The sequence below is a fragment of the Canis aureus genome, chromosome 5 (assembly GCF_053574225.1).
Source record: "Canis aureus isolate CA01 chromosome 5, VMU_Caureus_v.1.0, whole genome shotgun sequence".
Classification (NCBI taxonomy): Eukaryota; Metazoa; Chordata; class Mammalia; order Carnivora; family Canidae; genus Canis; species Canis aureus.
Genome location: NC_135615.1, coordinates 17,225,533 through 17,252,625, shown reverse-complemented (window position 1 = coordinate 17,252,625; position 27,093 = coordinate 17,225,533). Strand labels below are relative to the sequence as shown.

At 37.8% G+C, this 27,093-nt stretch overlaps 1 protein-coding gene across 8 annotated transcripts in view; it reads right to left on the bottom strand.

The window, feature by feature from the left end:
* The window catches only part of LOC144313745 (MAGUK p55 subfamily member 7), a 301,577-nt gene that overhangs the window by 191,203 nt on the left and 83,281 nt on the right, over positions 1-27,093 (bottom strand). Inside the window, exon 2 of one of the 8 annotated variants that reach the window (XM_077896978.1) lies at positions 9,760-9,799. The exons of the other annotated variants lie outside the window; for them this stretch is intronic. The gene's annotated coding sequence lies outside the window, so the exon portion shown is untranslated. The remainder of the gene's footprint in view (positions 1-9,759; positions 9,800-27,093) is intronic. 8 annotated transcript variants of the gene reach the window in all.

The following is a 27,093-nucleotide window of genomic DNA, read 5'->3' as shown; positions in this document are numbered from 1 at the left end:
ACAGTGGATGATGATCAACTATACCTAACTGGCCATTGCCTTATGAAAACAGAATTAAAAAAAAAAAAAAAAGAAAAAGAAAACAGAATTACTCAAGACAGATCTGACAATAAACACCTACTCGAATTGTTCAATCATTCTGGATCTCTGGCCCCTTAACTCTGGAAGTGACATTTAAAAATGCTTCACTAGGTACAGGATCCATTTTGTCATCATAAATACTGTTACCTTCATTCTTCTGGCAGAACTAAACCTTGGGGAACCCTGGCTACATCCAGAGATCATGGCAAACCAGCCAGCAGTCTAATTCATCTCAAGAGTTTGGTTGGTTGTTCTCTTCTTTTTTTAAGATTTACTTATTTATTTTTAGAGGGAGGGAGAGGAAGAGAGAGAGAATCTCAGGCAGACCCCCCATTGGGTGCAGAGCCCAATCTCATGACCCTGAGATCATGACCTGAGCTGAAATCAAGAGCCAGATGCTTAACTGAGCCACCCAGCCACCTTGTGGTTGGGTTTTTAAACCTTTTCACATCAGGTCTCCCAGCAAATTTTAAAGGGTTGTTGATATAATTAACAGATTCATAAGAAAAATGTCAAGAACTCTTGCTTCATTCCTATTTGCAGTTTAAGTGATCAAAAATTGACAGAATTTTATTTTCCATTTCAAAGTTACACAGTTATATAGGAAAACAAAAGATTCTGGGATGTGAAATTTACCAAGGAGCTTCTTCACACAAAAATAACAAAATTCTCAGAAAGCAAACTGCAGGAGTCAGAAACTCACACCAGAAAGTCCCAAAAAGGCTCACCATCTGGTATGGACCCACCCACCTCACAAGATTCATCTTAAGTATAAAAATTATTTTCTGAATCTTTAAGATGGATAGAAGAGGGGACTAGGAAGTACTAGGTGAAAAAGAAGCCAGGAAACATCTTTATTTCCCACACAGATGAGAATAAGGACATAATGCTTTGGCAAAGAAGAAAATTAGCAGACTTGTCACATTTGTCAAACAATAGAGAACTATCTTTTCATCAAGAAAACCATCAAGTACAGACACACCATCTGGACTACATCAAAACCAATCCAAGGGCCAAGCAAAAAATAAAAGCCTCCAACATACCCAAGTGCTTGTGGTTCAGGAAACCTGAAGAGAACGAGGCAGACAAAGGATATGAACTATGATTCTGCTCACTTGTACTGGATTGAAGGGGATTCGTATCTGCTTACATAGACCTGAAGCTAAATGAAAATAATAATGCTTAACACAGCTTAGAGTTACTGGAGGGCCTTATCCATGTAATGAGTAGATAAGCAGTCACTGCTACTCTGGACCATTCACTTCAAGTTAGCAAGGACCATAGTCTGCCTAGAGACATGGCTGCGGTTCACTTGAGACAATAGGATCCCAAGGAAGAGAAGATGGGAATGAGGGGTGTGGCGGTGGGGGGCGGGAGGAAGAATATGTAGCAGAAGAGGAATGAATCTGCAAAATAAAGGATCCATAGGACACTACGACTGTTCACATATTTGGAAAACCACATCCCCATGCACCTGAATAACAAAACCATGTGTGGAAGGAAGATAGGCAACTTCATGGTTCCATGTTTAGGTTGAGCTGATGACAGAACATTAGATGAGGCAGATATATACATGACTCACTAATTACTACTCCACTGAGGGAGAGAAGAATATCTCATTTTAAGCAAACTACTGAATTATAAACATATATTAGGTATCCACCAAACATGAAGACATTAACTAGTAAGAACTAATATGAAGTATTCCAAGCAAAGAATCTGGCCCATATTTTAGGCAGTGATACTCCCAACCAAACCCAGCACCAGCATCAGCAATACTATATCCAAACACAAGGAACAAAGTATAGATGTGTGTGTGTGTGCAGGATGCAAGAGATTCTAATTCAGAGTAAAAATTTGCTAAGCAGAGGTAAATTTTCACTAAGGAAAATTAAAAGGCTATAATTAAAAAAAAAAAAGAAAACTTTTACCAAGGTATTGTTTTAAATACCCAGCATGATCCGTGACTCCTGACCCAAAAAATGTTTTAACCAAAACTAACAGAGAATTTCACACATTCCCTCCCTCTACCTCCATAGCACGTTTATAGAAATAGTTATGCCACAATCAAAATAAGAGATATCAAGATACATTGTAGCTATTCTGAAAATTCAAAGAAAAAGATGATAAAGTATGGATCATAGATCCATCTATATAAAGAAATCTTTGTTGAGGGCAATTTATTTTCTATTGCTTTTTCATTGTATTTGAGCAAATATAAACTACTACTATTAAACCAAAGAAAATGACTTTAATACTGAAACGTGACATTAACTCTCACAACAGGAACATCTCTAAATGTACAATCATACAAAAATTCAGAAGTGTGAACTGAAGAAATTTTTCCAGTTCCAGAAAACGGCTTCTGTAAAAATAGAATATTCTGTACAAGACAGTAGGAGTTCCTAAGAGAATAAGTAGCTCAGAATTTGATGAAAGTGTTCCCGCAGTGAACAATTCACTCTTCTTGCAGATTCCAGATGCTCAGCATTCCTGACATCAGAATGGAAAAATTTACTGTTAGTCTAGAGAAATTTAATATCACCATTCTTGTCATATCCCTCATAGCTTCATTATTAGAACAAGTCTGGGGAAGCTATAAACCTATGTTAAATGATAAAAAAGATGTTCTCTGTGTTCAATCATACTCAATCGAATAAGTAACTGAAATACTTAGAAATCCTATAGAAAAAGACTTGAGGAAAATAAAAACATATTTATTTGGTATTTTTCTTGGTTTTGATATTTGCGTTCTGTACAGGATAGCCAGGCACAGGACGAAAACATTTAACTATAACCAAGGGCTAATAAACACTAAAGGACATATATCGACGCCCAGAGCAACACTATAAAATTTTATTATATTAATAAAATGGGATACACCCAGCTTTAAATTTTCCACTTTGTCAAAGGTAAAGTAATCAGCACTATTCAGTGCCATTCATAACAGGCTTCAATTTTTCTCATTTTAAGTATGTTTTATTTCCAAGAGGACCTATACTAAAATACTTTAATATAACCCCAACAGAAGCATTCTTTCTTATATTCTCCACCAATCACAAATAGCTTATTAAAGCATTTGGCAAGCTCTGCTGCATATATGCAAAACAATTTAAATAATTTTAATATTGCAGTCTGTTAATTACATTTTACACAATGACCTCCTAAAGCCTATAATATCAAGGGAAGGTAACAGAGGGTGTGTGTGCACACCTGTACTTAAGTCCCATTTCTAAAAGCCACCTCTAAGCTTTAAACAGATTTCATTGGTAATTAGCTCTGTGTTGGCAGTCTGTGGTCCACATAGGGCAGCCTCCGCTAACCAAGGGAGCAGCACAGTACAGATGACCACGAAATATGGTTTGAACTACACAGGCCCATTTATTCATGATTTTTTTTTTTACAGCATGCTACTGTAAATATATTTTCTCTTATGGTTTTCTCAATAATATTTTCTTTTCCCTAGCCCACTCTATTCTAAGAATATAGTATAGAACACATACAACATAGAAAACACATTCATCAACCTGTTTATGTTATCGGTAAGGCTTCTGGTCAACAGCAGGCTATTAGTAAAGTTTCTAGAGAGTCCAAAATTACACATATATTTTGAACTATGTCAGGGAAGGGAGTTGGAGAGAGGCTGATGCCCTGACCTCCACAGTGTTCAAGGGTCAACTGTACTTTGACTCTTAAAAGTACTCATTCACAAGATAAAGCCACAGCAAAATGAAAATTACTTCGAAATGCTTATGAATTAGGGCCTATAACTGTCTTTTGGAAAAATGAATTACACATACGCTACATGTAACCAGTTACCAGGCCTCCTAGCCTGAAACACTTGGCTATGGACGGTAAAGTACTGTATTTGTTTTATAGTAGTTAATTGCATGGTAGGATTTATTTTCATTTATTTCAGTAATCATAATACAGTTAAAATTGAACCTACCTTGTAGTGAGGTCAAGCCAAATAGAGTTTATCTGGACTTTAGCTTTCCCTGCAGAACAGCAACCTAAATCTTACCTCTCATCCTCCTATATTCAGTGTATTAACGGTATGTAATGGACAGACTGACAGGTGCTAACCTTAATCAGGAAGAAAATTGCAAGAGACACCAAGTAAAAACAAGGGAGCCTCCCGGTTGTACAACTGGCACTGGAGAAAGGGAAATGGGCATTTCTCTTAGGATGATAAGAGTCCACAGAGATAAAGCATGAGTTCTTAACACCTAACCAGTGCCTCTGTGTTTTGTTAGGAGATGAACGCATAAAAAGTGCCTCGCCCATGGAGGACCCTAGCTGTTACGGAATGGCTGCCATTATCTTTATCACTTCCTCCCAGAGGCTCATTAGTTGAATCAGTAAGCAATCAAGGGAAGGAAAAGCTCCTAGAAGCGTCCAGAATTATTTATAATGGCTTTCTTTTCAGATATTCTCCTGAAATGGCCCTCATGATATTCCCCAAGAACAATCTGTTACAGAAAAATACAATAGCTGTGCTCCTAAGAAACTTCACATTACCAAATTGTGTAAAAAAACCTTCACTAGTGGGGAAAAGACGTGGTAGGTTCGAGAGTTCCCGATTAATAACTATGGTACATCCATACATGGATTTTAATAAGTGGAATAGCCTAAGTTGTAACTATATTTTATTTTTAAGCAAAAAGTAGTAAATTGGTGGTTTGCAACTGTTGACCATGAACCTAAATGCCTCACCTTTAAAACCACATGAGTCTTCTGTAAACAGCTTGAAATTTTGTTTCTAACAGAAATCATAACCATCAGGAAGTAAAACCCCTCAAAAGACTGGCCCAGCTAGGTCTGCTGAAACAGAATATCTGGAAAGAGATCTAGTACACATAAAGAATTGAGTAGAAGATAAAGGTACCAATGCAAATCATTCGAGCAGTGAGAAATTTTTCTACCAAAAGTGTTGAATCCTTACATTGCCATTCAGGAAAAAATGAAATCAAACCAATTAGGATCCCTACATAACGAAGCCAATTGCTAATCATCTCTTTACACGCAAATTGCATTATTAAAATTCAATTACAAAAATTCTTGCACAATATCTACAGGGGTGATTTTTCCACAATCCTCACTTGACAAGCAGCAGCAAAGCAAAATATAGAGGCCTTAGGTACTCTGTGCCATATCTTATCAACACATGTCTACTTGAGCTTCCTAAACAGTACTTAAAAACGTAGCAGGTTCAAGTGCACTACAGCGGAAAGAGAAGTTTAATATTTAATGTGAGTTCTGGCAAATAAAACATATTTTTAAATTTTATCAATTTCATTGGCCCTATACAAGAGCTATTTAATTACATCTTAATGGCAGAAAACCATCTCAATTTGATCTCCATCTTTACTGTAACCACTTACCATGTATCCCTCAACTTCTAAATGAAAAAAAGTTATGTCTTCTGAATGACAGATTCTGAAAGCAAATATAAACACATTAAATACAATTTATATTACCAAAGAGAAAAAAGTTTTTTCAGGTAAGTTAGGAATGTACTTCTATCAAAAACTGAAGGGAGGTCACATGATGAAGTGTTCAGTAGAGTTTCAAAAGAGACCAGGATGGGGGAAAGTTCATTTCCATGGAACTCATTAGCTAACTGTAATTCACGTTCCTAAGGAAAATTATTCCTTTAGAAGAAATTTCCAAGTTTCTGCCATGTAAAATAATGTTATGTCCAAATCCTATTCATCCCTAAATTCCAGATCAAGTGCCCCTTGTTTCACCTACCCCAAAAGCTGGCACTGATCTCTTCCGACACGGAACTTCATCTCACTTCATCCATCTCACCTCTCCTAGGATACTGAGTGCAGTCAGCCTTGCTCCTAAGACACCTATAGTCTCCAAAAATTTCACTGATTCTAAAATGCATTGTTATACATTTTAATTTAAAGTGCATGCTTCTACCTGTTTACATGTTTTGAGAGAATTGGCATTTTTAGCGCTTTTATAAAAAGGCCTATTTTCTTTCAAAACATAGTTTGCATCCAAAAGTTTTAAAAAGACAGCCTATATATATACACACAAGCATATACAGAAAACTGGGCTATAAAAATAGCCTTTCGATGTAACTACTCTTATTTCATAAGAAGACCACCAAGAAATATTCCCTTTAATTTAAATGCCATTTAATGTAGCATGTTCTCCTGACCAAGAAATTGCTGGGAGAGCAAGGAGGGACATTTTCCAAATTGCTAACTGGGCTCCAAGCCTCACAGGAAACAGTGCAAGAGAACAGATTAATTCTTATTTTATTTTTATTTATTTATTTGAGAACAGATTCTTGTTTCTTAAGGTACAGACTGCTGAGCAGAGAGTCCAGTGGTTCTCATGTGGCCCACGGGCAGTTTCCACTGGCAACTTAGCACTACTGAAGGAAAAAAAAAAAATCAATTAAGATTTTATTCACCTGGGTTTAAATTTGCAACAGGATTACGATTTTTGCCTGTTTTCAGAAGGCTGTGCCAGTGCTGCAGAAGCTAAGCTTGTCAGAGCTTTTCTATTAACCTTCACAGCATTCACTTATCACCATCATGTTTGGAAATTGTATACTACACAACTATATCAAGTCATATACTCAATTAACTAAGATAGATGAAAGACTTAAAATTAGTTTATAGAAGCCCAGTCATTGAATATAGTAATACAGAGGTACCTGGGTGGCTGAGTCGATTAAGCATCTGACTCTTGATCTTGGCTCAGGTCATGGTCTCTGGGTCATGAGATTGAGCCCCACATTGGGCTCTGTGCTCAGTGTGGAGTCTGCTTGAGATTCTCCTTCTTCTGCCCCCCCACTTGCTCCCTCCCTCCCTCCCTCTCTCTAAAACAAATGTTGGAGAAAAAAAAAATACTAATACATAGAGGTTCCAATCTTGTGAATATTTAGGATCTAATTCCCAAACAATCCAAGATTACAGGAATATAGACATTATGATATTCACCAACAAGCCCTCATTTAAACATTCCTTCCCATCTAACACATGCTCTCTACACTAGGTCATTGGTTTTTATCTTGGATGCCATAAACATGACTGCAAAACTACAGGACTTCACAGGGCTGACAAAAGTACTGATAAAATGATGCTGATCATAAACAAGTCTCTGAAAGAGGTCTGCTAGTCAACAACTGAGAAAAATGTAATATACCTGACAATATTTTTCACTTCAAAAGGGAACATCTGAACACTGAACTTTAAAAATGAACAAAGGCCAAATACTCCTGGAGAAACTAAAGACTTCAAATATTTTTGTTAAAATGCCCTTTTAACTGGAAAACTCAAGGGCTATTATAAAATGTTGCCAACAAGGAAAAATTCAGCAGGATGCATTACATCCATGCTAAGAATTAGCAGTTAAAACTGTAACCTACAATGTTCTTAATTACATTTCAAATGTGGTCACAATTGTTTTTTGGGTTTTTTTTTTTAAGATTTTATTTATTCATGAGAGACACAGAGAGAGACAGAGACAGAGACACAGGGAGAGGGAGAAGCAGGCCTCATCCAGGGAGCCCAATGTGGGGACTCCAGTTCCCCTCCCTTTGCTTCTCCCCTGTACCCCACCTCAAATAAACAAAATCTCTAAAAAAAAAAAAATGTTTCTCCAATCAGGCCAATGAGGCTGCCACACAGGCCCTCTCCATCCCACAAACGGAGATGAGGTTATCTGCATGGTAAGAGCCCCTATCCCTCCCCCTAAGGGAAAACTGTCTTGCCTAGAACCACTCTTTTCCTTTGCTGATAACTTTCTTGCCCCACTTAAAAAAAAACAAAAACAAAACAAAACAAAAAAAAACTCCCATTTTGTAGAACTCAGAGCTCCCCTCTTCTTGCTAGGAGGGATACTGCCCAATACTCGAATCATTTAATCAAGCCAATTAGATCCTCAAATTTACCTGAATATTGTTTTTTTTTTTTTAACAGAGGGAAGTTACTCTAAGAAGGTGAAATTAAACAGACCTGAATTAAAGGGGTACGGATGGGACAATCAAGTGAGAGAGGAGTGCATTCTAGCAGAAGGTCCATCATGAGCTGAGGTTCTCAGGAAGAGCCCAGGGTACTGAAAGGACAGTGTGGCTGGAACATAATGAGCCACAGAGAAATTGTGATAAAATTTGAAAGGAAATGTAGGCAGGAGTTAGATCATACAGCACCTTGTAAGCCATTTTATTGTCTGTATTTTTACATTTTATTGTCTGTATTTTTCCATTTTATTGTCTAAAAGGCACTTGCAAAAACAATTGGGAAATGGTTAGGGCATAATATTTCAGACTCACACTATTCTTCCTTATTACAAATAATAGGGAGCAAATTCATCTCTCATTACATTTTGCTTTTGCTCAAGAGTGAGGACTTTCTTTTCCTATAATTACTGGGACTTCTTTATGCGTTTTGATCACCTTTAATTATCAACTCATGACTCATAAAGCATTCAAGCTGTCAAAACAACAACAAAAGAAACCTATTGCAAATGCAATAATTTTTTCAACTCCCAGACTGATAGGTCTTAAATAGTAATGTCAAAAGTGTTCCCTAATAATGAACCATATTATAACTAATCTACTTAATAAGAACACAAAAGTAATGCTTCCATTCAGACAATATTTAAATACGGAAGGGCATAAGAAACTGGTGTATGAAGACGAGGTATACACATAGTAGAATATTATTCAACCATGAAAAAGAATGAGATTCTGATACATGTTACAACATGGATGAACTTGAAAGCATTACATGAAACGGTACAGTTACAAAAGGGGAAATACTGTATAGTTCCACTTACTTGAACTATGTAAAACAGTTAAAATCTAGAGACAAAGAGTAGAAGGGTGGTTGTTGGGAGCTGGGGGTGGGCAACAAGTGAAGTTAGTACTTAACAGCCACAGAGTTTCTGTGTAGAGTGGTGAGAAGGTTTTGGAAATAGAGAGTGATGTTTACACGACATTCTGAATATACCTAATGCCACTAAATTGTACATTAACATGGTAAAAATGGCAAATTTTATATATGTATCTTACATTAAAGAATAACCTGAAAGTCTTCTACATGTACATTATGAAACCTTGTACTCCTTACAGCTAAAATAGAAATCACACTATTACCAGTAAGATTATAAAATGTGTCTCAAAATGAAAAACAAATACTACATAATGAATGAAAATTATTTTTAAAAAGAAAACTATTGGCAGAATTCCTGTATAAAATGACTGTTGCACAAAATTCTGTACAATGCCATGAGACACAACATATTCAGCAACTTGTTTACATGGCATTTGTGTAAAGACTAAGATATAATCACAATAAGATGATATATAAAATCTAACAGACCACAATAAAACAAATAGAGAATTTGCTTCTGTATCCCCCTCTAGATCTGGTCTAGTCTGATTCACCTGCTTCTTTGGTCTATAAACTTTTCACTGTCTCCAATTAACACTATTTATTGAAGGTGACTCTGTACTGCAGGAAAGTCTACTGCTATTACCTACTGTAATAAATAAAGCCATTCATTTGAAAAACTCAAAAAAAAAATGACTGTTGGCCGTTTTGTAATATCAAGAGCATGCAATGTAGAAAAGTAACTGCTAACATGTAATATGCTAGCATATATTTACCTTACAAAAAAACTACTAATAGAACAGAAGTGAAAACCCACCTGTGAGAGCTACTGTGAGAAACACCACTTAGTGATTTTTCTGTTTAAGAATGAAAAACACATATTACATGAAGAAGACTTTTTGCTTCATTCATAAGTACCTGATGAGCAGTAACAAGGACAAGAACAAGTGTCCTGATTCAATTTAAGGAATGAAGCAACATGTACTAATAAACAACAAAAAATAAGTTGTATCCAAATGTTAATTCACACACTGCTTTCTGTTCACACAGAACAGCTCGCAGTCAGCCACACACTTAATGAGTTTGATTTGCTCTGGAAGAGAACTGTAAAAATAAAAACATGATCAATTCAAACCTGTAGCGTATACCTCATTTTGGGAACATTTTGAAGAAAAAACAGCAGCAAGTTGAAGACTCTGATTTTCCACAATGAAATATACACATTATCAAAAAGGAAAAATAATTCATCTTTTAAATGAAAGATGAGAATGAAACATTTGTGGGACACTGGCAAGGCCAATAAAGTCCATTCTGGCTATTTCAAAGGGCTTGTGCTAGTGGAATATTGCAGTGATATAGTCAAACCTTTCCTCATTCGAATTGATTGCTTTAAGGATCAAACTTCAACTTCTGATGTTGGAAATAAGGTTAACCAGATTTAAGATGAGCCTATGGTGTAAACAATGTTGGCCAAATATTTTTTTTTTAGAGATTTTATTTATTTATTCATGAGAGACACAGAAAGAGAGAGAGAGGCAGAGACACAGGCAGAAGGAGAAGCAGGCTCCACGCGGGGAGCCCGACATGTGACCCCATCCTCGGTCTCCAGGATCACACCCTGGGCTGAAGGCGGCGCTAAACTGCTGAGCCACCCGGGCGTCCCCTGTCCAAACATTTTTAAAAGAATTAAAGAGAACTTATTTTAAAAAAATAAAAAGGTATGTAAGTATTGAAGTCTTAAAAACAACCAAAGAAAAAACATGGTTTGAAAGATTACTTCAAAACAGAGTTGGGGGGTGTGGGGCAAGATGGCAGAAGAGTAGGGTCCCCAAGTCACCTGTCCCCACCAAATTACCTAGATAACTTTCAAATCATCCTGAAAACATACGAATTTCGCCTGAGATTTAAAGAGAGAACAGCTGGAATGCTACAGTGGGAAGAGTTCACGCTTCTATCAAGGTAGGAAGACCGAAAAAATAAAGAAATAAAAAAGCATCCAAGGGGGAGAGGCCCCCGCGAGGAGCGGGCTAAGGCCGCGGCGAGCGCCCCCAGGACAGGAGAGCCCCGTCCCGGAGAAGTGGCAGCTTCACCGATCTTCCCGGAGGCAAAGGCGCTCGCAGGGAGCTCGGGCAGGATCCCAGGAGGGGCAGTGGAGACCCAGGTTCCTGGGGTCACTAACAGAGGAGGTGCGCCCCGGGGGACAGTGCGCCACACACCACAGGCCGAGCTCCCTAACGCGCCGGCGGGGCCCCGGGAGCAGCTCGGGGGCGGCTCAGGCGGCGGCCACTGCACCGCCCGGGAGCGCGATTCGAGCGGCGAAGGCCCCGGAGCCCAGGGTGCAGGGGACACAGCCCAAGATCCAGCGCTCCCCCCGGGACAGGCAGTGCCGGGAGAACACAGGGCAGCAAGGACGCTCCTGCCGCCAGGGGGCCGGAGCTGTGCAGATCGGGGCCCCCGCCCCTGGAGCATCCAGGCCCCTGCGGACTGGGAGCTGTGGTAGTTACTGCAGGGGCTGACTCCAGGGCTGGAAAGCTGGCCACCACCAGTCTTGTTGTTCCTCCCTGTGTCACCTTGTGCCTGGGACTGAGCAGGGCCGCCAGCGAACAGGGGCCTCACAGGATAAACAGCTGCCACCGAAGCTGCACCTGGCAGGGGGCAGTGCAGGTCAACCAGGTACATACACCTGAGAATCCACAGCAGGCCCCTCCCCCAGAGGACCCGCTGGAAGGACAGGGAAGAGCAAGTTCTTGACCAAGCAGAGCTGTAAAGCTCCAGGGGAAGTCGAGGGACTTCTAGTATATAGAATCAGAGGATACCCCTCCTTGTTTTTTGTTTTTGTTTTTGTTTTTTGTTCTTCCCCCCTCCTTTTTTTTTCATTCCTTTTTCCAGTACAACTTGATTTTAGACACTCTGCACTGAGCAAAATGACTAGAAAGAAGAACTCACCACAAAAGAATCAGAAAGAGTCCTCTCTCCCACAGAGTTATAGAATTTGGATTACAACTCAATATCAGAAAGCCAATTCAGAAGCACAATTAGAAAGCTACTGGTGGCTCTGGAAAAAAGCATAAAGGATTTAACAGACTTCATGACTGGAGAATTTAGATCTACTCAGGACGAATTTAAAAATCAATTAAATGAGATGCCATCCAAAATGGAGGTCCTAACGACAAGAGTTAATGAGGTAGACGAATGCGTGAGTAACATAGAAGACAAGCTGATGGCAAGGCAGGAAGCGAGGAAAAAAGAGAAAAACAAAAGATTATGAGGAAAGGTTAAGGGAAATAAATGACAGCCTCAGAAGGAAAAATCTACGTTTAATTGGGGTTCCAGAGGGCGCTGAAAGGGACAGAGGGACCAGAAAGTGTATTTGAACAAATTATACCTGAGAACCCCCCTCACGTGGGGACAGAAACAGGTATTCATATACAGGAGAGAGAGATCCTCCCCTGAAATCCATGAAAACCGTTCAACACCTCAACATTTAACAGTGAAACTTACAAATTCCTAAGAAACAAAAGATCCTTAAAGCAGCAAGAGACAAGAGATCCCTAACTCATATGAATAGAAATACTAGGTTAACAGCAGACCTCTCCACAGAGACCTGGTAGGCCAGGAAGGGCTGGCAGGATATAGTCAGGGTTCTAAATGAGAAGAACCTGCAGCCAAGACTACTCTATCCAGCAGGGCTCTCATTCAGAATAGAAGGAAAGATAAAGAGTTTCCAAGATAGGCAGAAACTGAAAGAATATGTGACCACCAAACCAGCTCTGCAAGAAATATTAAGGGGGACTCGATAAAAGAAAGAGGAAGCACAAAGAAACAATGCATAAATACAGGGACTGAATAGGTATTATGATGACACTAAATTCATATCTTTCAGTAGTAGCTTTGAACGTGAATGGGCTTAATGATCCCATCAAAAGGCACAGGGTTTCAGACTGGATAAAAAAGCAAGACCCATCTATTTGAGCCTCATTTTAGACCTAAGGACACCTACAGCCTGAAAATAAAAGGTTGCAGAACCATTTACCATTCAAATGGTCCTCAAAAGAAAGCAGGGTTAGCAATCCTTATATCAGATTATTAAAGTTTATCCCAAAGACTGTAGTAAGAGAAGGAGAGGGATGCTATATCATACTTAAAGAATCTATCCAACAAGAGGACCTAACAATAATGAATATTTATGCCCCTAATGTGAACTGCCAAGTATATCAATCAATTAATAACCAAAGTTAAGACATACTTAGATAATAATACACTTATACTGGGAGACTTCAACACGGTGCTTTCTGTAAATGACAGATTTTCTAAACACAACATCTCCAAAGAAACAAGAGCTTTAAATGATACCCTGGACCAGGTGGATTTCACAGATATTTACAGAACTTTACAAATGTAACTGAATACACATACTCAATACTCAATACACATACTCAAGTGCACATGGAACTTTCTCCAGAATAGACCACTGGGTCACAAATCAGGACTTAACCAATATCAAAAGACTGGGATTGTCCCTTGCATATTTTCAGACCATAATGCTTTGAAACTTGAACTCAATCACAAGAAGAAATTTGGAAGAAATTCAAACAGGTGGAGGTTAAAGAGCATCCTACTAAAAGATGAAAGGGTTAACCAGGAAATTAGAGAAGAATTAAAAAGATTCATGGAAACTAATGAGAAGGAAGACACAACCGTTCAAAATCTTTGGGATGCAGCAAAAGCAGTCCTGAGAGGGAAATACATTGCAATACAAGCATCCCTCAAAAAACTGGAAAAAAATCAAATACAAAAGCTAACCTCACACCTAAAGGAGCTAGAGAAAAAACAGCAAACAAAACCTACACCCAGATTGAAGAGAATTAATAAAGATTTGAGCAGAACTCAATGAAATAGAGACCAGAAGAACTGTGGAACAGATCAACAAAACCAGGAGTTGGTTCTTTGAAAGAATTAATAAGATAGATAAACCATTATTAAAAACAAAAGTGAAAAGACTCAAATTAATAAAATCACGAATGAAAAAGGAAAGATCACCACCAATACCAAGGAAATACAAATGATTTTAAAAACATATCATGAACAGCTATACGCCAATAAATTAGGCAATCTAGACGAAATGGACGCATTTCTGGAAAACCAAAAACTACAAAAACTGGAACAGGAAGAAATAGAAAACCTAAACAAGCCGAAAACCAGGCAGGAAATTGAAGCAATCATCAAAAACCTCCCAAGACACAAAAGTCCAGGGCCAGATGACTTCCCAGGGGAATTCTATCCAATGTTTAAAGAAGAAATGATACCTATTCTATGAAAGCTGTTCTGAAACATAGAAACAGATGAAATACTTCCAAACTCTTTCTATGAGGCCAGCATCACCTTAATTCCAAAACCAAAGACCCCACCAAAAAGGAGAATTATAGACCAATATCCCTGATGAACACAGATGCAAAAATTCTCAACAAGATACTAGACAATAGGATCCAACAGTACATTAAAAAGATTATTCACCATGACCAAGTGGAATTTATCCCTAGGATGCAAGCCTGCTTCAACATTCGTAAAACAATGTGATAGATCACATCAACAAGAGAAAAAACAGGAACCATATGATCGTCTCAATAGATGCAGAGAAAGCATTGGACAAAATACAGCATCCATTCCTGAACAAAACTCTTCTGAGCGTAGGGATAGAGGGAACATTCCTCAACATCTTAAAAGCCATCTACAAACAGCCCACAGCAAATATCATTCTCAATGGGGAAACACTGGGAGCCTTTCCCCTAAGATCAGGAACAGGACAGGGATGTTCACTCTCACCACTACTATTCAACATAGTACTAGAAGTCCTAGCCTCAGCAATCAGGCAACAAAAAGAAATAAAAGGCTTTCAAATTAACAAAGAAGTCAAACTCTCCCTCTTCACAGATGATATGATACTCTACATAAAAAAAACAAAAGACTCCACCCCAAGATTGCTAGAACTCATACAACAATTCGGCAGTGTGGCAGGATACAAAATGCCCAGAAATCAGTGGCTATACACTAACAATGAGACTGAAGAAAGAGAAATTAAGGAGTCAGTCCCATTTAAAATTGCACCCAAAAGCATAAGATACCTAGGAATAAACCTAACCACAGAGGTAAAGGATCTATACCCTAAAAACTATAGAACCCTTCTGAAAAATTGAGGAAGACACAAAGAGATGGAAAAATATTCCATGATCATGGATTGGAAGAATTAATATTGTGAAAATGTCAATGCTACCCAGGGCAATTTACACATACAATGCAAGCCCTATCCAAATACCACAGACTTTCTTCAGAGAGTTGAAACAAATCACCTTAAGATTTGTGTGGAATCAGAAAAGACCCCGAATAGCCAGGGGAATATTAAAAAAGAAAACCAGAGCTGGGGGCATCACAATGCCAGATTTCAGGTTGTACTACAAAGCTGTGGTCATCAAGACAGTGTGGTACTGGCACAAAAACAGATACATAGATCAATGGAACAGAACAGAGAATCCAGAAATGGGCCCTCAACTCTATGGTCAAGTAATATTCGACAAAGCAGGAAAGACTATCCACTGGAAAAAGGACAATCTCTTCAATAAATGGTGCTGGGAAAATTGGACATCCACATGCAGAAGAATGAAACTGGACCATTCTCTTACACCAGACACAAAGATAAACTCAAAATGGATGAAAGATCTAAATGTGAGACAAGAATCCATCAAAATCCTAGAGGAGAACACAGGCAACACCCTTTTTTAACCTGGCCACAGCAACTTCTTGCAAGATACATCCATGAAGGCAAGGGAAACAAAAGCAAAAATGAACTATTGGGACTTCATCAAATAAAAAGCTTCTGCACATCAAAAGAAACATTCAACAAAACTAAAAGACAACCTACAGAATGGGAGAAGGTATTGGCAAATGACGTATCAGATAAAGGGCTAGTTTCCAAGATCTATAAAGAACTTATTAAACTCAACAGCTGGGATCCCTGGGTGGCGCAGCGGTTTGGCGCCTGCCTTTGGCCCAGGGCGCGATCCTGGAGACCCGGGATCGAATCCCACGTCGGGCTCCCGGTGCATGGAGCCTGCTTCTCCCTCTGCCTGTGTCTCTGCCTCTCTCTCTCTCTCTCTGTGACTTTCATGAATAAATAAATAAAATCTTTAAAAAAAAATAAAAAATAAAAAAATAAACTCAACAGCAAAGAAACAAACAATCCAATCATGAAATGGGCAAAAGACATGAAGAGAAATCTCACAAAAGAAGAGAAGACATAGACATGGCCAACAAACACATGAGAAAATGCTCCGTATCACTTGCCATCAGGGAAATACAAATCAAAACCACAATGAGATACCACCTCACACCAGTGAGAATGGGGAAAATTAACAAGGCAGGAAACAACAAATGTTGGAGAGGATGTGGAGAAAGGGGAACCCTCTTGCACTGTTGGTGGGAATGTGAACTGGTACAGCCACTCTGGAAAACTGTGTGGAGGTTCCTCAAAGAGTTAAAAATAGATCTGCCCTACAACCCAGCAATTGCTCTGCTGGGGATTTACCCCAAAGACACAGATGCAGTGAAACGCCAGGACACCTGCACACCGATGTTTTTAGCAGCAATGTCCACAATAGCCAAACTGTGGAAGGAGCCTCGGTGTCCATCGAAAGATGAATGGATAAAGAAGCTGTGGTCTATGTATACAATGGAATATTATTCAGCCATTAGAAATGACGAATACCCACCATTTGCTTCAATGTGGATGGACCTGGAGGGTATTATGCCAAGTGAAATAAGTCAATCAGAGAAGGACAAACATTCTATGGTCTCATTCATTTGGGGAATATAAAAAATAGTGAAAGGGAATAAAGGGGAAAGGAGAGAAAATGAGTGGGAAATATCAGAGAGGGTGACAAAACATGAGAGACTCCTAACTCTAGGAAACAAGCAAGGGGTCGTGGAAGGGGAGCTGGGTGGTGGGCACTGAGGGGGCACTTGACAGGATGAGCACTGGGTGATATGCTATATGTTGGCAAATTGAACTCCAATATAAAAAAATAAAAAGCAGAGATCCTGATAGCTGACTCCTAAATAGCAACTTTAAGATATCATTTCATCATCTTTCACTATACTAAAAATAAGTAAGTAAGTAATAATAGCCAACCTAGCATTCTTTGCTTAGTAAAAATGCCATTCAAGAAAAGAGGTGGGTGGCCTGGATGGAGGTCCTGGGATCGAGTCCTGCATCAGACTTCCTGCAGAGAGCCTGCTTCTCCCTCTTCCTGTGTCTCTGCTTCTGTTTCTCTCATGATTAAATAAATAAAATCTTTAAAACAAAAAAGAAAGAAAGAAAGAATAGAGGTGAACAAGGAGGTAATTGAAGATAGTGACATAAAAAAGTCCTGAACTCCCTTCCTCTACAGCTACATATAAAACAACGACCTCTGAGAAGAACCTGAAAACTCGCTGGACAACTACTTCACAACAGGGGTAAAAAACTACACAGACAGTGAGGAGAACAGACGTAGTTGTATTTTTGTCAAAAACCCACCCCCCATACAACAACCCATGAAGGAGGGGTCTCACAAATACAGAACCCCTCCCTGAAGGAGGGATCTGTCCTATACATCATGCACCGTGACCCCTAAGAGATGCACCACCAGACAGACAGCTCCCAAAACACCTGGCTGGTGGAAACCAATGGAGCTTCCATCCAAGAGAATCATAGGGCTGTAGTGAATGCAGACTCTGCTCTTATAGGGCTCACACTCAGACTCATTTGCCTTAAGACCCAGTACAAAAGCACCAGTTTGAAAGGAGCTTAAACCAGATGTAAAGGAGTTTCATTTGCTAATCTTAAAGCATCTACCAGAAGGACAAATGCCTTTTCAGATTCCGTCCAAAGACAAAAGCCTCTGGAAGGTGGCATATTTATGCTCTTTCTCTACCTTGCTACTGCCAATGCTGGCAGGAATTGTTTTTGCATTCTCAATCTAACCTTCTAGTACCTCCTTCCCCCTCTACACTGCTGCCATGGCCCTGCCAGAAGCAGGAGGCCAGTGCCCTGACCTCTAGTGACACTTCCACTGCCAGAGGCCCCCAAGTCAGCAGATACATGCACCCCACACAGGCAAGGCCTACTGAATATGAGACTCTGGTGGCCAGGGTGGATTGTGTTTGTGAGCCCCACAGGTTTAGAATAATTGGAGACACACTATGAGAGACAACAAAAACTAAAGCAAAGTTAAACAATAAAAATGATCACCCACACAGGGCCACACCTTCAGGACTAGAAGAGATAGCTGTTTCACCTAACGCAAAGACATACATACAAAGTCAGGCAACATGAGGAAACAGACAAACATGTTCCCAATGAAACACCAAGATTAAACCCCAAAATCAACAAAGTGCGTATAGACAAAATGTACCTCAAAATATAAGACCACGTATGACAACCCCACAGCTAGCATCATGCTCAAGAGGGAAAAGCTTCCTGCTTACAATCAGAAACAAGGCTAAGATGCTCATTCTCACCACTTTGATTCAACACAGTATTAGAAGTCTCGGCCACAGCAATTAGGCAGAAAAAAGAAATAAATTGGAATCCAAATTGTAAAGGAAGAAGTAAAACCATCACTATTTGTAGATAACGCAATTTTATACATAGAAAACCCTAAAGACTATGGAAAAGACGGTTAGAACTAATAAATGAATTCAATAAAGTTGCAAGTACACAACTGATGTACAAAATTCTGTCGCACTTGTGTACACCAACAAACTATCAGGAAGAGAAACTAAGAAAACAAATCCCATTTAAAATTACATTTAAAAAATAAATAAGTAAATAAATAAATAAATAAAATTACATTTTAAAAAATACCCAAGAATAAATTTAACCAAGATGAAGGATCTATATATTCTGAAAACTACAGGAAACTGAAGAGAGACAACGACACAAATTAACAGAAAGATATTCCATACTGCTGGGTTGAAGAATATTGCAAAAATGTCCACACTAACCAAAGCAATCTACAGAGTGAAGGCAATTCCTATCGAAATTCTAGTGGAATTTTTCATAGAAATAGAACAATCGTAAAATTTTTTTGTGTTAATATTTTTTTATTGGAGTTCAATTTGCCAACATATAACACCCAGTGCTCATCCCGTCAAGTGCCCCCACTCAGTGCCCGACCCAGTCACCCCATCCCCCCGTGCCCCTCCCCTTCCACTACCCCTGTTTATTTCCCAGAGTTAGGAGTCTCTCATGTTTTGTCACCCTCTCTGATATTTCTCATTTTCTCTTCTTTCCCCTTTAATCCCTTTCACTATTTTTTATATTCCCCAAATGAATGAGACCATAGAATGTCTGTCCCTCTCTGAATGACTTACTTCACTCAGCATAATACCCTCCAGTTCCATCTACGTTGAAGCAAATGGTGGGTAGTCATCATTTCTAATGGCTGAATATTCCATTCTATATATACACCACATCATCTCTATCGATTCACCTGGACACCCAGGCTCCTTCCACAGTTTGGCTATTGTGGACATTGCTGCTATAAACACTGGGGTGCAGGTGTCCCGGCGTTTCACTGCATCTGTATCTTTGGGGTAAATCCCCAGCAGTGCAATTGCTGGCTCATAGGGTAGCTCTATTTTTAACTTTTTGAGGAACCTCCACACAGTTTTCCAGAGTGGCTGTACCAGTTCACATTCCCACCAACAGTGCAAGAGGGTTCCCCTTTCTCCACATCCTCTCCAACATTTGTTGTTTCCTAACAATTGTAAAATTTGTATAGAACCACAAAAGATCCTAAACAGCCAAAGCATATCTTGAGAAAGGACAAGTTTGAGACATCACACTCCTTGTTTTCAAGTTATAGTATCTAAAAACTAAAGTAATCAAAATGTATGGTATTGGCATAAAAACAGACACACAGAGCAGGGGGACAGAAGACAGACAGAAGTAAACCCAGGCATATACGGCCAATTACTTTACAACAAAAGAGGCAAGAATATACAATGGAGAAAGAATAATCTCCTCAATAAATGGTGCTCGGAAAACTAGACAGCTACATATAAAAGAACGAAACTGGACCATCATGTCACACTATACGTAGAAATTAACTCAAAATAGATTAATGACTTGAATGAAAGACCTGAAATCATTAAACTCCTAGAAGAAAACATAGGTGGTAAGCTCTTTGACATCACTCTTGGAGATTTTTTTTTTTTTTTTTTTTTTTTGGATCTTATGATTCCAAAGGCAGTGGCATCAAAAAGCAAAAATAAATAAGACTACATAAAACTAAAAAGCTTCTGCACAGCAAAGAGAATCATTAACAAAATAAAAGAGGCAATCTACTGAATGGAAGAACTGCAAATCCTATTCAATAACAGCCAAAATATATAAAAAATTCATAGAGTTCAATATCAACAAGAAACAAACAATTCAATTTGAAAAATGGGCAGAGGATCTGAATAGATATTTTCCCAAAGAAGACATAAAGATCACCAACAGGCAAACGAAAAGATGTTCAACATCACAAATCATCAGAGAAATGCAAATGAAAATCACAATGAGATATTGCTTCACACCTGTGAGAAAGGCCAATATCAAAAAGACAAGAAATAACAAGTGATGAGGCTGTGGGCAAAGGAGACCCTTGTGCACTGTTGGTGAGGTTGTAAATTGGTGCAACCACCATAGAAAATAATCTGGAAAACAGTCAAAAACTTAAAAATACAACTCCCACATTGATCCAGCAATTCCACTTTTGGGTATTTATTTGAAGAAAAACTAATTCAAAAAGATACGTGTACCTCTATGTTCATTGCAGCATTATTTACAATAGCCAAGATATGGAAATAACCATCCTTAGAGGGATGAGTGGGAAAAGATCTACACACACACACAAGAATACTACTCAGCCATAAAATAAAATCTAGCCATTTGCAACTTGTATGAACCTTGAGGGTATTATGCTAAGTGAAAAAAAGTCAGTGACAGACAAATATGGTATGATTTCATTTATACCCAAAATCTAAAAAACAAATAAAAGTCAGAGGTACAGAGAATACACAGGTGGTTGCCAAAAGGGAAGGGAGTGAGGCTGGGTGGGTAAAATGGATGAAGGGGATCAAGAGGTACAAACTTCCAGTTATAAAATGAAGTCATGCACAGCATGGTGACTATAGTCAATAATAATGCATTGGAAATTTGAAAGTTGCTTTAAGAAAATACATCTTTAAAAAAAAAGAAAATACATCTTAAAAGTTCTTATCACAAGAAAAAAAAAGGTGTGACTGTGCATGGAGGGAGATGTTAACAAGACAAGATATGGTGATCATTGTGCAAGGTATACAAATGCCAATTTTATGTTGCACACCTAAAACTAGTATGTCATATCGATTATACTTTAAAATGAAAAAAATGGAGGAAAATAAAAACACGTACTGATACACTGAAAGACATAGTTTGATAGCCACAAACCTTCAACACAGAAGATTCTAGAGCTGTTTTACTTTAAACAGGTGAAAAATCAGCCTGGGTGACAAGGCTGAGCTGTAAGATGGAGAGTAGAACAAACAAAATGGTGGTAATACTAAATGAATACTGACAATATAAAGCAAAATAAGGATATCTTCAAGGTTGTGAGGGGTTTTTGTTTTTTGTTTGCTTTTTAGAGAGAATTAAAATACAGGACACAATAGCACTTAAGTTGGCAGGAAAGTATATGGGGCAAAAGTGTCCTAAGATCTCTGAATTTTTTCCAGATGACAATAAAACGAGATTAAGATAGGATTTTATAATAAAGGATTCATGTCATAATTTCTAAGGTAGCCACTAAAAGAACATAAAAGAGAATGTATTAACTTCAAAACTGTACACAGGGAAAACCCTAACCAATCCGAAAGAATACATAATAGAAAAAGAAACTTAGAAAAATCAGGACAAAACAACACAAAATATGTTAGATTTTAAATTTTAAAAATCATACATTATAATGAACTGTACTGAAGATATTCCAGTTAAAAGCAAAGACTTCTGGCCTGTTGCCTCAGAAAGCTCCAACTATAACTCACAAAAGCTATAATAAAGCAGGAATACAAAAAGTTGACAATAAAAGGATAGGAAAAGATATGCAAAAATGGCAACAAAAGGTATATTTACTTTAAAATAAAGTGTATTAAAAAGTATGAAGTGTAAAAAAAAAAAAGTATGAAGTGTAGTACTTCACCAGCAAAATAACAAATTCATATTTAATAACAAATTTAAATATATACAACAAAAATTGAACAGAAGGCAACTGGGTGGCTCAGTCGGTTAAGCATGTGCCTTCTACTCAGGTCAGGATTCCAGGATCCTGGAATCAAGGCCCGCATCAGGGTCCTCGCTCCATGGGGAGAGCCTGCTTCTCCCTCTCCTCTGCCTGTCACTCTTCCTCCTCTGTTCAGTGTCAAGTAAATAAATAAAATTTTAAAAACTACTCAAAAAACTGAACAGAACTGCAAGAAAACAACCATGGTCATAAAGGGAAACTTTTTTACACTACTTCTCTTGGTAACTGAGAGAATAGACGAACAAAAATCAGTGAAAACACAGAAGAATATTTGAATAACTTTACAAACTTGATCTACAGGGAAAAAAAAACTATACTCAATGACTGCAGAATATAGCTTTTTAGACACAGAGCATATGTACAGAAATTGAATATGTAGCTGGCCATAAAGTGCAAACAAATTTCAAAGGACTGAAACAATGCAAATTAAGTTTTCTGACCTCAAAGCAATTAAGGTAGAATTCAGGAACAAAAGATAAATTTAAAAATTCTTATTTGTAAATTCAAGAAAAGTCTGTTACCAATTACAAAATGATTCTAAGTTAAGAAAACCAGTACCTTGAGAGAAATAGCCTTAAATGCTAATGTTAGGAAAAGAAGAAGGTGGAAAATTTATGAACAAATGTTCATAACTAGAAAAAGATTTTTTTTAAAAAGTCAATGAAATAAAAACTAATATACAATGAAGAAAATTAATAAGGCTAAAAGTTTTATATCTAAAAAGAGTAATGCCAAAACTCTGGCAATATTGAGGAAAGAGAAGAAAGGGCAGTAAGTACCAATATCAGGACCAAGATGAAAAACAACACAGAAACTGCACACGTGAAATATTATAAGCAACTTTTTTAGAAATTTGACAATTTAGGTGAAATGGACCAAATCTTAAAAAATATAAATCATTAAAACTAAGTCAAGAAGAAATAGAAAGCCTAAACATTCTTGTCATCTTTAAAATAGTTACCAATATCCTTATCAAAAAGAAAACGTCCAGGCCCCAGTAACTCAACAAGTCAGTTCGGCTAAAGGAAAAACTAACTTCAGTCTTTCATAAACTTATCCACAGAACAGTAGAGACTTCCACCTCACAACATAAGGCTACCCAGGATATTGTGAAAATCTGATATGAGAGAATGAGAAAGCAAAATTATAGGCTGAGGTCTCATAAAAGGGGACATTAAAGTTATAAATAAACTATGAGTCAACTAACTCCAGCAGATTATATGAAAAGGATAACAAATCATGAACAAATTAGGTTATCTCAAATAATGGTCCAATGACAGTTGGTTGAACAGTCAAAAATCAGTAAAAAAAAAAAAAAATGTCAAAAACCAATGAACTTTGCTATGTTGAGATTGACAGGAAACAAATCATATGATCATTACAATAAATTAATAAAAAGCACTTGACAAAGTTCAATGGCTAGTCATTTAAAAAGTCATTTTACAAAGAATAAAAGTAAAATTCCTTAATCAAGTAAATGGCAAATATGAAAAAAACCTAGAGCAAATATGACAAAGAAGAAATGTTGAGAGAATTTCTTTTGAGATCCAGATTCACATGTTACAAACAAAAATCTAGAGTAGTGAAATCAAGATGAAAATGGAAAAGGGAATAACTTTTTGGTCATAAGTTAAGGAAATATTTCATGAACACAATTCAAAACTCACTAATCTAAAGGAAAATGGTGCTTGACGAGTAACTTCTGCATAGAGAATAGGAGAGGACAGAGCAAAGCATAAGAAGACAAGCCACAGAACAAGAGAAGGTGGTTGGAAGGTCTAACACATAGAACTACTCCAATTCATATGGTAAAATCCCATGTCTGAAGTTCAAAAATAAGAAATTAAGCTATGCTGCCTGGGAGCTTACATAAATCATAAACTATGTTTTCTGTATAGTGTAAAACAGGAATCTTTTTTTTAAATGTCCACTTGTAAGGAGTTGAAGAGATTGTGAACGGGAAGAAAGGTTGCTTTCAGGATGCTTGATTTCTTGAACCAAATGGTGATCACATGGCTATTGCATTATAGCCAATTTTAAAACTGTCTTTTGAAAAGTTTTATGTGTATATCTATATATACATTTCATGTTATATAATGTTTGAAAAAAATCAATTACTTTATAAACTAGAACGAACATAGGTACTATGGACGAAAGGAATGATTCCATAAAATCAAAAACAGGATAATACTATCAGAGGAAGGAAACCAAGATCAACTCTGGTCGATAAAAGCTGTTTCCCATGAGGTGTAGATTAACAATTCTGATATTGCTTCACACATACACTGGAATTGAATGAGTAAATGGATGGTGACAGCCACGCTTCTCACTGTTGGGAGTGGGAACTGACAAGCAAAGGAAGGAGGCTAAAACGATCCATTTGTTAATGAATTAGTGACATCAGTAAGAATTCATCTTTAGCTCACTACAGTTACAGCTGATCGCACACAAAAATGTTGACAATGTGTATTATCTACATGGGTTAGCATATATACATGTGTTTCTTTGCTCTGTCAGATGAGAGGACATATAAGAAAAAACACTCTGGTAGCAATGTACAGACCATCACCCAGATCCTGGGATCTAATCTCACTGCCCAGTAAAAGGCTCCCTGGAGAAATGGCTGATTCCCAGAACTGGAGCACTGTAAAATGAGCCTCAGGCACCCGGCAGTACCAAAGTTAAGAATTGTTAAAATGAAAACAAGCAAGCCCACATTGATGGGAGCCAACTGAAACAGCTCCTGACAGCCAAAACTGGAACAATGTGGAACACATTGTGGAACACAACTGGAACAAAATAAACTTAGTACTGGATTATAACCCAAAATACCAATAAATGTCCATTAGTCCACATTGATATGAAGAAATGACTGAATAAATAGGAGGAAAAAAAGACAAAATATTCCAAATTTATTATAGAGATACTTTAGCTTCTAAAGAAGGGCAAGCCTAACACACTACTCTAGTGTGGGCTGCACATGGAGACCTCCTTCCAAACAGTACAGTATGCAAAGAATGGGAAAAGAGAACAACTTTACAGTGGAGAAACCTGACAAAGACTATTTCACCCTGTGGACCAATAACAATAGTCACAAATCAAGTTGATGGTATATACCCTTGATATGATAAAAATGGTACTTTATAGAAGGCAAATGCCAATAGAGGAGAATTCTACAACACACCTGACTAGTACGCCTAAAAAGGGTCAAGGTCAGCAAAGACAAGGAAAGTCTGAGAAACCCTCAGAGCTGAGAGGAGCCTAATGAGACAATGACAACTAAATGAAAGAGAAGATCCGGGAGCCAAAAAAAAAAGGGGGGGGGGGATATTAGGGGAAAACTGAGAAAATCTGAATGAAGTATAAATTATAGTTAATAACTGTATCAGGGAAGCCCAGGTGGCTCAGGGTTTAGTGCCACCGTCAGCTCAGGGTATGATCCTGGAGACCCGGGATCGAGTCCCACGTTGGGCTCCCTGCATGGAGCCTGCTTCTCCCTCTGTCTGTGTCTCTGCCCCTCTTTCTCTCTGTGTCTCTCATGAATAAATAAATAAAATCTTTAAAAGAAAAAAAACTGTGGTATCAGTATCAATTCACTAATCAAAATGAATGTATCAAACTAAGGAAAGATGTTAGTGATCAGGGAAACAAGGTATAAGGTGTACTGGAACTCTGTATTATCTTCATAATCTTTCTATAAATCTGAAATTGCTCTAAAAAATAGGGTCCATTAAAATTATTTTTCAAAAAAAGCCAAGAAAGAAAACCCAGAACATACATAATACTGGTATACAATAAAGAGGATATTACAAATTTATGTCTAAAGGATAGACTACTGAGTAAGTGATCTGGGGACTACTGGCTGTTCACATGGGAAATAAAATTGGATTACAGTTTCATTCCACATGTAAATGACGGACTAAAATTCAAGTATGTAAAAACAAAGTTTTCACTCTCAGAAGAAAATCTTAGAGAATATCTCCATTATCTTGCAGTAGGAAGGAAAGCATAAGAAAAAAAAGCATTAACCCTACAGAAAAAAATGATTTGTCCACATAGAAGTTACCAACTTCAATAAAAGAAATACTACTTAAGAAAACAAAGGACAAATGGTTAGACAGAAAAAAAAAATGGTGTTTCAACCTAAAATGCCCCATCATATACAAAATGCAAATAAAGAAATTCTGTAAAAAAACATAAGAAGATGATAATCAATAGAAAAATGGGAAAGGAGATGAATTGACAAATCCAAGGAACAAATGGCCATCAAACAAGTGGAAATAGGCTCAATAGGAGTAGTAATGCACCTTTAACACTTAAGATACCATGTTTTACCTCTCAGATGGGTAAAAATTATAAAGGTTCAGCAAAATTACAAGAGAAAGATTCTTTAGTGCACTGTCCACGGTCATCAAGTGCTTTAACCCCTCTGGAGGACAATTTGATAACATCCATTCAATATTTACACCTTTTCTTCCAAAATATTACAAAAGGAGCAAAGCTGAGGCTTTCATCAACAGAATTATGATACTATAGTTCATTCAACTGGGATACGATGGAAAAGTATGCCTTAGTTTAGAAGAATGAGGTAGAGATACAGATATATGTATAGAAAGGTTATCTAGACAGACAGACACACACACACACACACACACACACACACACACACCCCATGGAAATACAGCTCTGACACATTACTTGGTCTAGAAAAGTCATAGGACAATCCACAGAGTAGGACAGAATCTGATTAAAAAGGAAAGAAAAAGACATAGATTTCTGTATGTCCATCC